Below are 15,578 nucleotides of genomic sequence, written 5' to 3' on the forward strand. Positions count from 1 at the left end.
GACATCAATCAGTGACTTCAAACTGCCTCCCACCAGCACCATTTCCATGGGCTCCTGGTTGGTTTTTACCCCTTGGCCCTAAACAGTCCACAGGTGTTTTCATTTCAACAGGGAAAACACTGAAATAAATTCTGCACGGAAAATATTCCAACAAATCCTCTCTTCCCAACGAGCAAGGAAGGATGAAGACTGGAAAAGACCATGAGCAACTCTACCACTGTAATTCCCTTCCAGATCCTGAGCACACATTGATTTTTTGGAAAATGCGCTTTTCTCTGGTGAACTATCCTGGCTTTTTAATTATGCAAAACAATGTAACCAATGTAGTGACAATAGAAACATTAAAAAACACTAGGTTTTGCCTCCTTTACCATGCTAAGGGCTGGAGTTACCTACTTAACTGTGAATTATTTTATAATTATTTTTAACTGTGACTGTTTTTTATTATGCATCACCCTGGATACTAATACTGTGATTCAGCTCTTCCATCATAGGAAAAAAAAAGAAAAAAAAAGCCAAAATGAAGCAATAAAAGGGTTGGAATATTTTGCTTTTGCTGTGCCAAAAATGATGTTTTCTCACAGAAATTCCAAATTCTTGGCTGTAAAAGCCAAATCAAGACATGGGTGCCCCTGGATCCCTGGAATGGTTCCAAAGGCTGGACAGGGCTTGGAGCAGTGTGGGATAAGGAAGGTGTCCCTGCCCATGGTGGGGTGGCACTGGATGGGCTTTAGGGTCCCTTCCAACCCAAACCATTCCCCTCCTTCTGGGTGCCTCCCACTCTGCACATCCCCAAGATCCCAAACCTCAATTTCCCACTGTTTGTTGGGATTTTCTCTCCCCCTCTCCACTGGGGTCTCACACCTTTTTGCATATTTAACCCACATAAGCTAAATATGGGTTATATTCCCACATATATTTGGGTTTTCCCAAGGTCCCTTTTATGCCAAAGACCAACATTTCTACAAAAATCCCACCCTCCAGCTCTTTAAAGGTCACTCTGGGCTGAGCTTTGCTGATATTCATGCACTGGATGGCACTGATTTGATAAACAAGCCAAGGAAAACATTTTAAACCTTTGAGCTCTTCCCCCTGTATATATAAAGATAATTCCCCCCCTTATTTACATGCAGGCAGCAGAGCTTGTGGCAAGCTCTCCAAAAGCTATTTTGGGTCTGTCCTTGAGGGTGCCCTTGCCATGCCTTGCTGGTTTTGTGAAAACCCAGGCAAATTCTTCTGTCTCAAGGCATCCTTCAGTGAGTTCAGGCACATTTCTCAGTGAGCTTCCAGAAAAAAACCACAGAATATTTGATCTTTAGGTCCCTTCCAACCGTTCTCTGAGTCAGTGATCAACAGACACAATCAGAAGGGCCCCAAAAGGAAATTAATGACAACACAGACATTCTACCAAGTCGCAGATTGCCAGATTTTAAAATTTTCATTAAAATCACAGAATCCTTAATAACAAAAAAATATATAAATCAGTGTTTCATACACATTCTCCACCACTTTTGCACATCCCCAATTCCTACACTGTTCCAGCTCCAGGTTAGGGGGTTTTGGGGAAAAAAAACCAATCCACATATTGAAGGAATTTTCAGAAAAGCCAGCATTTGATTCATCTGTGACATTGGCTCATGGATTTTCCCCACTCCTGTGCTTGAAGATTTAACCTTGTTTAAAACAGCACTGAAATTCATATCACAGGGGACAGATTTTCCACTTTAGGGATTAGTTTTGGTTAACTGAAGGCTCTGCCAGTCTCTTTTGCTGTAGCTCCCCAAGCCAGACAAAGCATTATTTACTGCAGTGCACAGGAAAGCAGAGAGGCTCAGGAAGTTTATTTCATTTATTGCAGGATCTGTGGGAGATGTTGTGAGGTTTCACCATACACACACTCCCACCAGCCCCTCCTACAAGGACTTTCTCAGTTCTATATTAGAAACAGGAATTTCTCACCTATTTCATTCCAGATGATCACACATATGCCAGGAGACACCTCCCAGCATGGAACCATTTGTGAACTAAAAAAACCCATTGACCAGGAAATCCAGGCTACCTAAATTGCCTCTTTTGCTCCCAAAAAGCAGATCAGCACTGTATCAGGATTCAGAGTCTGATGTGAACTTAGAACAGATAATCAACGCTTAAGATCTTTAAAAATCAAGACTGCCCACCAGGGTGAGACTGCACTGATCTGAAGTGGTCATCACTGCATTTACATGTGCCTCTCTTCCTGAGGTTAGTTCTACTAATCACAGAATTAGAAAGGCTGGAAAAGAACTCAAGATCAGCCATATCATTAATATTCTTCATATTATATATTAAGAGTATTAGAATTAATATTTATATAATGATAGGATATATAAATAAATTCAATACATTTATAATTAACATTGATTTAAATTACATAATTAAGCTGGCTCTACCAGAACTCTGTCCCAAACCCCGTAGGCAAAACAGAGGGTTCAACACGTGATGCCATATTAAATTCCTTATTTTTTACCACATAACAGAGGGTTCAACACGTGAGGCCACATTAAATTCGTTATTTTTTACCACATCCAGTCCCCAAGGCTGCTGCACCCCGAGCTCAGCTGCCCCCTCACACTCCCTCTGGCCCCAGCTGGGAAGCAGGGCCAGCACAACACTCTGGGCTCCAGGTTTGCTCCATGGGAGCCAAGGAAAGGCAAGGCCAGAGCCAGCTGATTCCCTGACAGAGCCAAGAGAGCAGAAGGATTCTGCTCCAGAGAAGCTGCTGCAGTCACCCCAGCTGACAGCAGCCCTGAAATGCCATCCTGCACCTGTGCTGCTTGCTGGAGTCCCTGTCAGCTCATCCCGAGCAGGATTAGCATCCCTGAGATCCACCTACGTGTCCCAGCCTTGGGATGAAACAGCAGAACCCTTCCCGAAAGCAAACCCACGCCCCCAGCATCCTCCCTGGCACCCAGAGAGCTTCAGAGGAACTGGGAGGAGAGAAACCTGCTTTGAACTGGGAGTGGGCCTGAGGAAATGCCTCTGCTGGCTGGGTTAGGGCTCCATTCCCACAGGGATGAGCTCACAGCACACATTCCATCAGCGTGGGTGAGGCTGGGTGCCTTCCAGGGACCTGTGCATCCTCAGGAGCTTTCCTGTGAGGGAAGCCAAATGCCACTGCTAGAGCGTGCTGAAGGTCACCCCAGCACAGCTCAGAGGGGAACAGATGGATTCTGTATTCCCTCCTGGAGTCACATCCACCTGTGGGGATTGGCTCACGACACGGTGCCCAAAGCTCTCCCAGAGCAGCTGAAACCACAGCAGAGTCCACCCAAAGATTCCACCTAAAGCTTCCATCTAAAGAGAAGGATTCCACTGAAAGATTCCACCTAAAGAGAAAGATTCCACCAAAAGCTTCCATCTCAAGAGAAAGCTTCCACTGAAAGATTCCACCTCAAGACAAAGATTCCGCCTAAAGCTTCCATCTAAACAGAAAGCTTCCACTGAAAGATTCCACCTCAAGAGAAAGATTCCGCCAAAAGCTTCCATCTAAAGAGAAAGCTTCCACTGAAAGATTCCACCTAAAGAGAAAGGCTCCGCATAAAGATTCCACCCAAAGAAAAAGAAAGATTCTACCTAAAGAGAGAAAGATTCCACTTAAAGCTTCCACCCTAAACACAGGGAGGAGGTTGTGGGTGCTTGGAATTGAGGAGATCCACCTCAGAGCAGATGGATCTTAGTCACTTAAAGGTATTTTCTTCAAAAGACTGAGAACTGGAGAGCATCAATAGCTTGGAGCAAGCTGGTGTGGTGGAAGGTGTCCCTGCCCATGGCAAGGGTTGGAAGAAGATGATCCCTAAAGTCTCTTCCAACGCAAACCATTCGTGGTTCTGTGAACTCTACAAGGAGCCACCACTGAGACTGGGCAGAGGACACAGCCCAAAGTTGTGCAGATGTTTAAGTCAGATGAGGGCAGCAATTGGGCACATTTTTATTAAAAAAAAAAAAAAAGGAAAAAGGGGAAAAAAGGAGGAGAGAGGGGGAGGAGGAAGCTGACCCTCTTGTTTCTGGAGCTGCCAGTCATCGACCAGAAAAAAGGCTCTTATTGAAGCCCAAGTGCCTCTGGGAATCCATGGCTTTCAGTCCCTGTGGAGAACCCTACCCATTCTCTGCCTCCTGAGCACAGTGAACCTCCTGTTCATTCATTAAAATAATGAAATAACTAAACGAAAATCTAACTAGAACAGGAAGAAGCTGTTTAACAATGTCTTACCCCTCCTCTCCCCCTTCTTTTTTTTTTTTTTTAATCAGAAAATCTCCAGTTTTGAAAAACAGAAGCCTTTTAGAGAAAATTTAATATTTTAAAGCAATTTCTTGCTGAAGGGCATCTTGGCTTGAGGATGGAATTTCTGCTGAGAGGAATCTGGAAGGAGCCTGAGCCCTCCCACAAATCTGGCAGCACATTGTGCAGGGCATGCACAAGCAGACAGAAAACAGCAGCACGTGGATCATCCGACCACACCAACAAAACCCAGTGTGGGAACCTTCCTCCAGCTACATACTGTAAATCTCCCTGCTGGAAGCTCTGTGTGCAGGCAACATTCAGAGACATTCAATAAAGCCACACTTTCAACCTTGGAAATGCAACAAGGTCAAAAGGTGTTTTATCTCCCTGCAGTGCATTCCATCCTTGTGTCCCTAAATATCCACTAGCTCAGGCACCTGCCTTTAGCAATTCAATGGGGTTTTTGAGGGAGCAGTCCTGAACAATTGCTCTCTACCTCAGCAGCAAATCCAGGAGCTGGAGTCGGACTGGAGCACCAGCACCATCACTCAAGTGTGTTTTCAGATCATTCTAATTCACTCCTGGATCCAACAAAGAGTTTATTAAGGAGTCTGCACTCCGCTGTTTTCTGGCATTTTCAAGAATCAATTTGCTGCAGGCATTTATCAGTATTAGTTTGGAGAGGAAAGGAGGAGAGGTAACATTTATCCAGCAAACACAAAGGGAAAACTGACAGGACAATTCCTCATTTCGGGATTACCCAATCAGATCTTGTCCAAACAAACAAAACATTATCTTCAAGCAAGTTATTAAACCATCTCTGAGGATGAAAGATGACTGCATCTCCCAAGAGAATCAGAAACTGAAGATCACCAGGAACAAGTGTCAGCTGGAGTGTTTTGTCAATGGGAACACTTTAGCTCTTAAGGAGAAATTACAAACTCTCCTTATTAACTCTCAGTATGTGATGCAGAGCCCTTAAAGCAGTGGCTTGTACCGAATTCCCACCTCCTCTGGCTTCTGCTCCAGGGTTTCACCACCACCTTGATGGGGAGAAATTTCCCTTCTGTGCAGCTGCAATTTCCCCCATGCAGGCTGTGCCCACTGCCTCTTGCCAAGGGCCATCCTGGCTCAAGCTCCCCAGGCCAGGCTGGACAGGGCTTGGAGCAACCTGGTCCAGTGGAAGGTGTTGGAACAGGATCATCTTCAAGGTCCCTTCCAACACCAAAAAATTATCATTCTGTGACCTTCTCTATCCTCTCCTTAGGTGCTGGGAGCAGCAAAATCCTCTATTCCTACCTCCATCTGCACAACCCCAGCTCTCCACCCCTCCTCCTCTGCTCCAAGCAGTTTGGTGGCCCCAGTGGGCTCAATTCTGTCCGTTCTATGGTTACAGGGAGCCCTCAGTGCTCAGATGAGTTCCCTCAAGGGTCCCTGGAGAGGAAATCCCACATCTGGCACTGCCATTGTTACAGCCCAGGGTGCAATCAGCCTTTGCTGCCAAAAGCACATCCAGCAGCTCCATCTGGCACTGCTGAGGGGCAGAACTAATGGAAAGCATCTTGCACCCCAAGGATTTGAAGCATTTAAGTGAGCAAATCAATAGAACTGAGTAGCAAACGTTGGCCTCACAGACCTCACGCACACCCGAGGCGCCTGGGCTGAAATTCCCTCACCTAAGGCTGCAGAGGGATCAGGCTTTCATCCCTCTCTTGGACTGAAGATTCAGGAGCCCAAGGGAGCAGGAGGAGCCTGCAAGACCCCACAGCTCCCACAGGACTTTGTAACATGCCCAAAGGCTTTGTTTTCTCTCCATCCAACAATCGCGACCATCTGGTGCAAAGCTCTGCTTGAACTCCTCCTCCCCCTCTTGCTTTTCACTCCTCATCCTCAACTCTCTGCCTTCCCCCTGTCTTGGCTTAGTACTTCATATTTCATAAGGAATGGGACTTTCCCCAGTTGCTACAGCCCTGTCCAGGAAGGAGAGGGAGTGACTGGAAGGATAAATTTGGGAGCACAACAAATTTGAGCCAGTCTGGTCACTTCAGAAACACTGCAGAGGCTTTTTACTCCTTGGTAACCCCTGTGGTCTTGCATAAGAGGCACCTGCCAGTCATCAAAGAAATTGGCAGAGAAAGGAAGAAATTGGGTCTGACAGACAATGGGTCTGAAGCAAGGAGCAAAGAAAGAAAGAAAGAAAGAGAGAGAGAGAGAAAGAAAGAAAGCCCTGATGCTGAGGCTTCAACACTTCACCAGATGTTTCCTGAACTAAGTCACTGCACATCTCAGGCACATCTTGTTTGATTATTACAAAGCCTGGGCTAAGAGCTCTCTGCACACCTTGTTAGAAGAGGCCATGAATGAGATTCCTGAGCTGTGACATGCTCCATTTACAATTCCATTTAGCAGGTCACAGAAAGGAGCAGAGAACATATTCCTGAAATATGTGCTCCTGCTGGGGCTGCTGGAGCTGAACTGCAGCACAACAGATGCAACTCAAAGAGAGCCAAAGCTCTAGAACTACCATTGCTACATGTTGTGAAACACCTCCAGCTCCCAGCCTCCAAAAACACAGCCACAAAGGCTAGGGCTGATTCCCTCCAGGCTTGCAAAGCTGGGAGCAACGGGACAGTTTTGCTTGCCTGACCAGCAAGGAGAGGGATAGAGGGATGCAAACTGAGGGATAACCCAGCCTCCCTCCCCACAGACTATGTCAGAGCACCAGTTTCTCTCCAGGTGTCCACCACCCACCAAAGGCAGCACTCCACTGCACGCCCAGCATCCTTCACACGAGCACTGGCAAGCCTGGATGGCAGGGATGGGAATTCCTGTGCTGTTCACACGGCAGCACAGCTGGAGCCAGGGCTCTCTCTGGCTGCTGGAGGCCCCTGGGGACTTTCAGCAGCAATAATCACCTCCTGGACCAGCTCTGCTTCCAGCAATTACATCCTTGCTCTTTCATTCAAGGCAGAGGTAAACAAAAATCCCTGAGGGAGCCTCTGATTCCTGAGGAAACAGAAGAGAGTGAGAGGGGATCCCAAATCTATCCCCCACAGCATGAGTTACTCTACTCCCACAGCTCCTGATAATGTTTTTAACCTACTGGATTTTGCCCAGCCAACGTTACCAGTGCTTCTGGACAAACTCATGGAATAATCCAAATATTCTAAACCCATTCCTGATGCTAATAAAGCACCATAACCTCCTTTTTTACTTTCATACTTGGAGGCCAAGGGGAGACAGCTAATTTTTCCAGACTAAATAGGTCCAGATTTTTTTTCCCATTCTTTACTGATAAGCCTTATCTAGGGAAGGAAAAAAAACCAAACAACCCAAGGTCCTTGCAGAGACCAAGTGGCTGAGGTGCAAGGCTTGCCTGAAGTGGGGCACCTTGCTGGGCACAGCATGCCTGCTGAGCTCTCATCAGCATCAAGCAGCAGGAGGATTTCATGCTCAGAGCCTCCTCAGGGTGTCATTCCTGCTAACTCATGCCAGGCTCCTGACAGTCCTTAGCAAAGGCACATGATGGTGTCGACTTGCATTCAGCTGATGGTTCACTTTAATTAAAGCACCAGCATCCTGGGGCAAGGGGGTCAGGATTAAAAACAGCTTTCATAAAAGCAGGCTCAGTAAAAAAAAAAAAAAAAAAGGACTCTATAATCTACCTAAGAAAACAGCCAATGAAGGCTGTTAAATGTAATGGCCTCAGCATTACATTTTACTCAAGTAATCTCAGAAAAAAATTATTATCAGCAGGAGGAACATTTTGTGCCCATCCTTGGGATTTTGGAAGGTGTTTCCTTAATGTTCAGCTTCTGGCTCCAGGTGGAAATAGGACATTTGGGCTATACCAAGCCTGGAAAAGATTGCAGTCTCTAAAAAGCCCAGCAAAGCTGTGACCCAACCACCCTGCACCTCAGTGGATCACTCAGTGCCAGGGGGAACAGCTCCAATTTGCCTGTACTGATCCTATTTCTGTCCTGGCCCCAGACTGCTTTTGTCATTTGTCCAGCTCAGGCTCAGATGTGCCCCCAGCTCTCTCCTCCTGGCTGTTTATGAGTTTAATAAGCACAGCTTTACAGGAAGAACACTGAATTAGAGAAATCCTGAATATTTATCCCTATTTAAAGAGAACTACTGCATTTCAGAATTGCTTATAGGATTTCTGCCCTAAAATGTTCTATAAAATATCCTAAATAATCTGACATAGATGTCAAATAGATGCAAGGGCAAATGAGTGGACTGGGAGAAGAAACAGACAGTAAGTTTATTCCTTGGACAATTTTCCCTTACCTCTTACCCTTGGCAGCAAATGTCTGCAAGACAAGTTCTAAAAATACTATCTTGTCATGATGCTTGGCACAAAAGGGACAAAAACAAACCAAGGATTTCTGTGCTGGTTGAAAGGGCAAGAGCATCACCAGCCAGAGTTGGAAGACAAAATCCCTACAGAAGAGGCAGTGGGTGCCATTCTTGGTACCAATATCCAATTTTTCTGGATTAAACCCCAGATTAGACCCAGTGTGGGTCTAGGAAAACTTTGATTGGTATGACCAACAAACAGCAGCCTGTGGAACCTCCACAGAAGGACAAAGCTAAACCAGGAGCATCAACACCAAAAAGCAAACCAGAACATCTCCCACATGGAAACCCACACAGCTTCTCTTCTCTCTCTCCATCAGTGGCACAAGTGACAGGCAATGACATATTAAAAAAGCATTTGCAAGGGTTGATCATTGAGCGATTCTGCCTGAAGGGTCAGCTGGTCTCCAGCTGAGGACAGCAGCAAGGAAAATGCTAAAGCAGGAGGTGTCTAAATGCATGTGTTATTCAGAAACCACTGGGAGGCACAAAAGCGAGGACTAAAATAAGCAAAATTTATAGAACAATAAAAGCTGCAGCCAAGAAGTGAAAGGTCTGACTTACACAAGGTCCCCTTCTCACTTCCCAGCAGCTCTGACACATCACACTCACATCACTGCTGTTGCATTTTCTGTGATGTTTACAAACTCTGGCATGGCAAAGTTGGGTTATGTAAGAACAACCCTGCCATGCGTGCCTGGCCAGGAGCCAGGGCCTCCCCTGCAGCCATTTCCCCTCAGTGCCATCACCAGGGCTGAGAGGCAAGCAGCCAACCTGCAGACAAGAGAAACAAGTTGTTACCATCCTGTCTGAAGCAGGAGCAAGAGGCTCCGTGCTGGAAACCTGAAATGCCTCAGTGCCTGACTGGAAAAGGCCCTGGAACTGTGGAAAAGGCCCTGGAACCGCTCCATCTCCTCCCTGCTCCTTCCAGGGCAGCCCATGAACGGTGCCCAGCCCAAAAGAGGGGCCCTGCTCTATGAAATCTGGTTTATTTCTCTTCATTTAAAGCTGGAGCATCTGCAGCAAAAGCACAAAGGAGGCTTGGAGCAAGAGGCATGGCCAGGGAGATGAGGAGTTCCCAAGGGAGGAATTCCTGAGTCACCCTTCAGGAACCAGAGCAAATTTAACATTTCACAGAGCCACAGGATGGTTTGGGACGGAATGAACCATGGGCAGGGACACCTTCCACCATCCCAGGCTGCTCCAAGCCCTGTCCAGCCTGGCCTTGGACACTGCCAGGGATCCAGGGGCAGCCACAGCTGCTCTGGGCACCTGTGCCAGGGCCTGCCCACCCTCACAGGGAACAACTCCTAATTCCCAATATCCCATCCAGCCCTGCCCTCTGGCAGTGGGAGCCATTCCCCCTTGTCCCCAGTCCCTCTGCAGCTCTCCTGGAGCCCCTGCAGGCCCTGCCAGGGCTCTGAGCTCTCCCCGGAGCCTTCTCCTCTCCAGGTGAGCACCCCCAGCCCTCAGAGCATCCCCATGGCCTCCTCTGGGCTCTCTGCAGCAGCTCCAGGTGCTGCTGCTGTGTCCCCAGGGCTGCAGGTGGGCTCTCACCAGGGCTCAGGGACACAATCCCCCTTTTCCTGCTGCCCATACTGGGGAATCAGCCCAGGAATCTCCAGTGAGCGCCCTTGGAAGCAAAGCAGCACCATGAGTGGCTGCTCTTTGGAGAGAAAACTCACTTTATTTCCTCACCACAAAATCGTTTGCAGCTCCAGAAAAGGCATTTTAATGTGGCTGATCTTGTCAGCTCTGTGGAAATGGGGATAATTATTGCTCTGCTCAAGAGCTGCACGTTGATTACAGCGACGGAAGGCGGCACAGAAATAACAAATCTGCCAAACTGCTGCTCCTGCACTCCACGGTCTGTCCAAGCAGCAGCACAGCCAGCCTGACTTTCCACTCCCCTTTCAGAGGACAACCTGGAGAGGGCATTTTCTGGAAGTTCCAAACAGCTGGCACTGAAAATAACCCAAAGCTCAAGATTTTCCCTACTCCCATCACTCACTGATTGTGAAGCATGCCAGGAAAAAAGTGCTCATCCTGCAGCTCTGCCACGTGACTGAGGACAATCTGGATGAGCAAACTGCTTTTCACAATTCCATCTCTTTGCACAACCCAACATGGATTCAGCAAGTTGAGATAAAAGTTGATATAAAGCCCCTGTGGTGGCCTGGAGAGGAGGGACCAAGACAGATCCCAGCTTGGGGAAGAATGCAGGAAAGAATTCCCAAAGCAGCACTGGATTGCAGCCTGGGCTTTTACAGACAATGGAAATGTGGCTTTTGGCTTCACATCTGGGATAGATGCTCATAAAAAATATTTTTAAGCTCAGAAGTAGATCATACCCAGAGTGTCAACAAAAGGGATGGGTTTTATCCCAACCACACAACCTCCCTCCTGCTTATGGAACAGAATATGGCCCAAAATGAGGCACAACCTGTGTGACACCAAGGCATAACTCCTGCATTCCATGATCCTTCTCCATCCTTCTCATGGAGCAAAGCAGCTCTTCAATCTACTGCTTGGAGGGGAAGCTTGGCAGACATCAAAATGCTTTAAAGGCTGCTGACCACACTCACAACCAATTTTTTCTCTTCCTACTCTGTTCAGATAATAACAAACATCTCGGACCTGAAGGAAGGTAAGATAAATGCAGAGTAAAGAAAAAAAATTGAATTTTCTGAAGTAATTGAATTTTTACCTGCCCTGCAAAGAAAGCTTTCCAGCCTATTTCTCTCCTTCTTCCTGCAAGAGCAAAAACTGCTCGTGCAGCAAAAGCCATGGCAGGAAAGTCATCTGCAGAGTCACTGCAAAGTCATCTGTCACCTCTGTGAGCTTTGTCATCACAATCCCTAAGCAGGGGTTTGAGCCACTGAGAAAGGGAACTTTGGGGAGGAATGGCCTTGAACTTGTTCTGCCTTTGGCTGGGCTGGGTTTTTTCCATGCATCTCAGAGCATCAAATCTGCTTCAGTGAGAAGCAGCTGGTGAGAAAAATACCCAGTTTTTCAATCAGCAGCTAAAGCAGTCCTGGCTCTTAATTATGACTAATTATATCAAGGCACATTTGGTATAAGACACCTGTTTATTTTTCAAAATGAGAATACAGCCAGCATTGCCTACACAAAGCACAGGAAAAGTAAAATCTCATTTACAAACCCACTTGAGGGTGTCAACTGTCTGCCTGCAGGACACCCACCCCAAAAAACCCAATCCTTTGCCACAGGAAATATCTGAATTATCCACAGCTCCCATTTCAGCAGGACTGATGGAATTTCTAAATATAGCACATGCTAAGCCACATTTCCTATTTTTTGCAGCCTCTTCAGCAGCCTGGTTATTCCTGCTCCAGATCTGCAGAGAGAATATCAGGAATATTTCACAGAGATGCAGAAGGACTCTCTGTTCCTTCCTCTCCAAAGGCAGCCCAGGAAGCTCAGGGGTAGGAGCTGCATCTGCTGCTTCAGCCCACAGGCTCCAGAGGAACCTTGCCTTGGGTTTGCTCCAGCACCAGACAGGCTGCAGCTCTCAGGAGAGCCAGGAGAAAGGGAAAAGCAGCAGCTCTGAAGCCAAGCAGGAGCATTCTCCCTGAGGGATGTGGGCTTTGACATGGTCTTGCTGCATTTAATACCCACACAGGGCTGATTTGGCCCTTACCTGTCTCATCACATTTTCCAAAGCATCTCCCAGCTGTGGCCAGCAGCTCTGGGAGCAACACAAAGCATGGAGAGGACAAAACCAGGGAGGCCTGACATTACTTTTTCCCACCACACAAATATTTGATGAGCAAAGCTTTCTTACCATCAAAGCGACAACATCAGAACTGATTTTCTCCAGCCTAGGCCCACCCCTCCAAAACATCCTCCCTAAAGCAATGACTGCACTATGCCAGAGTGAAAAAAAAAACCTAAAAAACCTTAATAAAAGTAGTGTCAATAAATCTCCTGGCAGCAGGCTGTGGCCACAAGCCAACCTGATTTACAGCTGAGCTTGCAGGAGGCAAGAGACAGGAAAAAGGTGGAATATGCTCCCCCCAACCTCAGATTAGGAAACCACAGGGAGAAGTGCAGATGGATGTTGGCATTCCCAGCAGGAGAATGGTTGCCAGAAGCAGGCACAAAACCATCCTGTTTGGCCAAGAGAACAGATCTGGACCATTTACAGCAGCAGATTGAGCTTCAGGTCACTTACATGATCCATAAAAAAATTTAAAAGTATTTAAAATCACATTTTGGAGTGTGTCCAGGGAAGGGAACAGAGCCCCAGGAGCTGCTGAGGGAGCTGGGAAGGGGCTCAGCCTGGAGAAAAGGAGGCTCAGGGGGGACCATGTGGCCCTCTGGGGGTTTTGCCTGGAGAATCTTGTCCAGAAGTTTGGGCTCTGCCCATGAACAGCCCGAAGTTTTCTCCCCCTGCATCAGAAGGTCTCCAGCAGAAAATGGGGACTTCAGAGGAGCTGGAAGATTGATTTCTGTGGCCAAGTCTTTTTCTTCTTGCTGTGCTCCATGCTGAGTGCAAAACTGAGTTATTAACATGCCGAGCTCCCAGGGCTGATGCATGTGGGAAACCACCAGACAGACGTGGCAGCTGCCTGAGGTCGGGCAGGAATAGAAAATAAATCTGACAGAATCAAACAGAAGCTCAGAGAAGGCTGAACTCTGTTTCCTGCTGGCAGGTATTTAAAAGAAGCAAATAAACCTTATCAAAAGTACCTTGTCAAAACCATGGCCTGTGGCACACACAGAAAAAAGCTTCTAAAAACAACCGAACACACACAAAAAAAATTCCTAAACAAAATGATAAAGCCACCACACAGAAACATAAAAACCCCACAAACCAAAACTCAACAAACACCAGTCATAGACTCAGAATGACAGAATTGTTTGGGTTGGAAAATCCAGCTCCAAAGCCCTGCCATGGGGCAGAGGGGGTGGAAAACAACTCCTATCACCACTGGACAGCACAATTCCCCCATCAGGAGCAACCAGACCAGGCAGCAGCCATGGATTCAGGAAACACCCTGGAACAAACATGGGATAAGCCAGCCCATTAAAGCAATTGCACCTTAGATGCTATAAAGCTTAATAAACTGCTCCTAAATTATTAGATCTGGCCTGATGTAATATCCCTGGCCTGCTTTGAGCAACAATCTATAGGTTTATTGGGTTATAAATTAGAGTCAACAACTCAAGCAGGGCACAGATGAAAGATCTGCTTTGGAAGCAGAATTACCATAACACCATAAATAGTGACACACTGCACCTCCCTTCTTTTATTCCTCTTTACATTGAGGCTGGGCTATAACTTTTAAGATTTAAGATTAAATTTTTTAAAGAATCCTGCAGTTTGGGAATCTTCCCTCCAATAGCATCTTTTTAAACCAAATTATCTTTCTCTGCTGGCTGAGAGCACCAGGACCAGCATCTGCAGGTCAGGGCTTGTTTAGTCCATAGCTCTCCACTTTTCCATTCCCTACCAGGAATTCAGCTGCTCCAACCTCCACCACCTCAGCTACCTGTTCTTTTAGCACAGTTTTGCACTCCTCAGTGTTGTTTTTTTTTTTTTTTTTTTTTTTTTGTGTAACATATTCAAATAAAACACCTCAGCCTTTCCAAAGGTGAACCATCACCAGATGCTCCCGAGGGAAAGTCACAGGAAGGGCACAGGAATCAGTCAATCCCCATCAAAGCTCAGGGAGCAGCCTAAAAGTGACAGGAGCATCCTAGAAACAACTGGGTTGAACATGCCTGGACACATAGTGAGGCCAGGGAAACACTGGGATTTTCCCTAAAAGTCACTCCCAAAAGCTTTTACAGAGGAATCATTACAATCAACAACTTCACACAACACCTAAGCATCCCTATTTTATTTTTGCCCCTATCCTGCAGTTCAGAAGCAGGGAAAACCTGGAATTTTTCAGGGGTTCACAGCCATCTCTCTGGCTCTAAAAGGCACAATACTCTTTGTGAGCCCTGAAAACAAAAATATTTCCTGCTCAGGTTGATGCCATTACTTGATAGAGACAAAAGCAATTCCGTCAGGATAACCCAACTCATCCCATTTTCCCCACCAACCTTCTCATTGTCCCTACAGGAAAAGCAGCTTTTCCAAGAGGAGACTGATCAGGACAAGTTGGTTTTCCATATTCACAAAGCATCAGAAGAGATAAAACAGTGACCCTGAGTTTGTCTTTCATGCTCAGAGGCCATAAAACCAAAGCCTCTCTTCACAGGCAGCAAATCAATCCTGACACCCTCTCCAGACCTCTGAGAAAATTAAAATCATTTTTAAACCCCAGCAAACTCTGACATCTGGAATTTGACTGCAACAGGACCCCGAGGAGGATAAATAGCTGCAATTTTGCAGGCAGCAGTGACAGCACACAGCTACACAGGGCTCCTTTCCTACCACTGGAGATAATCAAATTCATCTTTAAATCACCCCCCTCCCACCAAATTATATGAAAGCAAATCCACTGTAGGAAGTCCTAACAAATAGAAAGCAGCAGCCAAACACACAGGGAGCACATGATTTATTTCACAAGCTTTCCTCACCAGTGTCAGTGTCCCTACACAGTAAACATGGCTTAATAACAGAGCTGAAGTCCTCCTTAAGCACAATTTGGGGAAGCCAAGGAAAACAAACCCTAATCCTATTTGAAGCCAGCGCTGTGATGACAGACAAAAGTGTTTAAACAAAGCTCAAGATGTCCATACATGAATTATTAAGCTCAAAGCCTCTTTTCCACCAGTGCAAAAAGCAAAAAGTATTTTATCCCAACCCTACAAGCAAGGCAAGAGTCCAAAAATTGGGCAGTGCATGAACTGAATGATTTTCCCCAAAGTATGTCCACATATTTGTTTTTTCTCCCCTTACTAACTCCTCTCCTTGTGATCTTGGAGGTGTTTGTAGAAGGTGGGGCCTGCCAAGATCAAGATCTCCATAAAAAAGGCA

General features: G+C 46.5%; 1 protein-coding gene across 3 annotated transcripts in view; it reads right to left on the bottom strand.

The window, feature by feature from the left end:
• Window positions 1–15,578, bottom strand: part of GDPD5 (glycerophosphodiester phosphodiesterase domain containing 5) — a 100,838-nt gene that overhangs the window by 30,804 nt on the left and 54,456 nt on the right. The window lies entirely within an intron of this gene.

This window comes from Melospiza melodia, chromosome 2, assembly GCF_035770615.1.
Source record: "Melospiza melodia melodia isolate bMelMel2 chromosome 2, bMelMel2.pri, whole genome shotgun sequence".
Lineage (NCBI taxonomy): Eukaryota > Metazoa > Chordata > Aves > Passeriformes > Passerellidae > Melospiza > Melospiza melodia.